This window comes from Pollicipes pollicipes, unplaced genomic scaffold, assembly GCF_011947565.3.
Source record: "Pollicipes pollicipes isolate AB1234 unplaced genomic scaffold, Ppol_2.1 Scaffold_6686;HRSCAF=7923_pilon_pilon_pilon, whole genome shotgun sequence".
Taxonomy (NCBI): domain Eukaryota; kingdom Metazoa; phylum Arthropoda; class Thecostraca; order Pollicipedomorpha; family Pollicipedidae; genus Pollicipes; species Pollicipes pollicipes.
Genome location: NW_023596921.1, coordinates 24,113,784 through 24,115,785, shown reverse-complemented (window position 1 = coordinate 24,115,785; position 2,002 = coordinate 24,113,784). Strand labels below are relative to the sequence as shown.

The 2,002-nt window shown below is 43.2% G+C and overlaps 1 protein-coding gene across 1 annotated transcript in view; it reads left to right on the top strand.

Moving 5' to 3' along the window:
• Positions 1-389: 389 nt before the first annotated feature.
• Polr2E (DNA-directed RNA polymerases I, II, and III subunit Rpb5) overlaps positions 390-2,002 on the top strand; it is a 49,326-nt gene continuing 47,713 nt past the window's right edge. Inside the window, exon 1 of the mRNA XM_037232290.1 lies at positions 390-456. The gene's annotated coding sequence lies outside the window, so the exon portion shown is untranslated. The remainder of the gene's footprint in view (positions 457-2,002) is intronic.

The following is a 2,002-nucleotide window of genomic DNA, read 5'->3' as shown; positions in this document are numbered from 1 at the left end:
ATCCCTAACAGATCCACTAAGTGAGGACAATGCATCTGCCATCTAGCTCAAAGATCCGACTCCAAACCGAGGTCGCTTTTTATGTGATCACATTGGTCGAAGTTGTCGACATAAATGAAAAAAAAATAAATTCATTAACTCCAAGTATCGTATACAGTAGCTAAAATGACTGCAACCCACAGACGAGCAATTTGGCGATAATTCTATCCGGAATATTACGCAGCACGCGGAGCCGCGTACGACGCCTGCTGAAGGCACCTGCCGAGGAATTGCTCCAGTGACGTCACTCTTACTTAAAGCGGTTGTGGCGCTAAAATCACAAGACGGTCCGACTTTCTTTATACAGCCTTGAGCGGTGTCCATTGTCCATCTTCCACAGCCAGCGTGTGCAGGTTGTTCGCGTGGGATTGCGTGGGGTGTTGACCGCGGGAACACCGCTTGGTGGTGTCTCGTCAGGTAATAGATAATGTTTTCAAAGAAGCAGATAGTCAAATGACGACGGCGAAGTGCCGTGTAAGATTTTGTGTGTTCTTACCTGTCGAATTATGGTGTAACAGGTATCGCCGGTGCAAGGCAGTCCGCCAGAGATGGCAAAACGGTCCACAGTATGGTTAGGGCATGTTCGATCGTATCAGTGCGGTGCCGGATCAGTATCCGTGACACGTAGATGGGCTCATAAGATGTGATGATGGGGAGCTGATATGTAATAGTGGTATGTGATGACCGAAGTTTTCCTGATGATGTGACTTGCGTGTGTGAAATACTTTTTGTTCCTGTTTTATAAAAACAAAGCAGAGACGCAGGCTGAAGTCACACTGAATTTGCCATCCAATTTTTGTTTTATGTCTATATCTTACCAAAGTCGCAGTATGTGTAAATGCAAAGATGTGAAGAGCAGGAACAATAAAAGGTCAAAGCAACAAAGCCACCACTATCGGTCTATCAGAGTTGTGCTGTTGTTTGTGGCTAGTTTATTTGTTCACCCAAACAGTGGAAGCTATTACAAATGAGAGTCTTCCTGCATGGACAATATGTGTTGTCGCAGCCTTTACTTCATTTGGTGGACATCTGGCCTCAGCAGATGTGTTAGCAGCTGTATGTGGGACCAGATAGGATGTGGCATTGGTTGGGACAGCTATGACATTTTGTCTCTGGGCTGCCCTTAAATTAGTTGATCATGCTCTGTCATTTGGAATACACCATAGTGTACTACAGATTTTTTTCCACTCCCGCTTGATCTGTGCCCCAATTCAGGGGATGCCCCAAAATTACATCAGGTGCCCTGGTTGAGGTCTTCCTGCTCCTAAACTTCCTGAACCTGCTCAAATATCAATCCTGCCCTGAGCTCAGGCCCAACAAGCTCATGTAAAAAATGTACCAAGTTTGTAGACTGGGATGTAAGGCATACCTAACATTGCATATTCTGCTCAGGCTAGAATAGGATGTTTGAATACCTGTATGACTGGATGACTGAATATTTTGATTCTCAACCATTCAAAAAACCTTTTACAAGTCACCATTTCAAAGGCCAAAGTTCAGTTGACAAAGTATTATAAGATTGTAAGTGGGTCATTGTTTTTATGGACAAATGGTCATGAAAGAGAAGTTTAGATTTGCTGTGAGTGTGTTTGAAAGAAGTTTATGTGCATGGTATTTGTCCAGGGCAAGGCCTTGTTAATGCAAAAAGGGGTAATCCAGTGTGAAAGGTTGTGTGGCAGAAGTTTGTTAAGGAGAAAAGTTCACATGAGACAAAGTTAATCTGGAGTGAAAGTTTGTATGGCATAAGTTCATGTAGGGGAAAATGTGTAAAGGAAAAAGGTTGGTTTGGGTAAAAGTTTGCATCACATAAGTTAGCATAGCTTGGAAGTTTGGATCACATAAGTTTCTCTAACATTTTCGAGCTTAAGGAATCCAAGTAAAGCATTCAGTGATCACTTTGACCAACCTTTTTCACTACTTTGAATGAGTGGATGAATGATGGCTGTCGAGCACTGGCTACGAG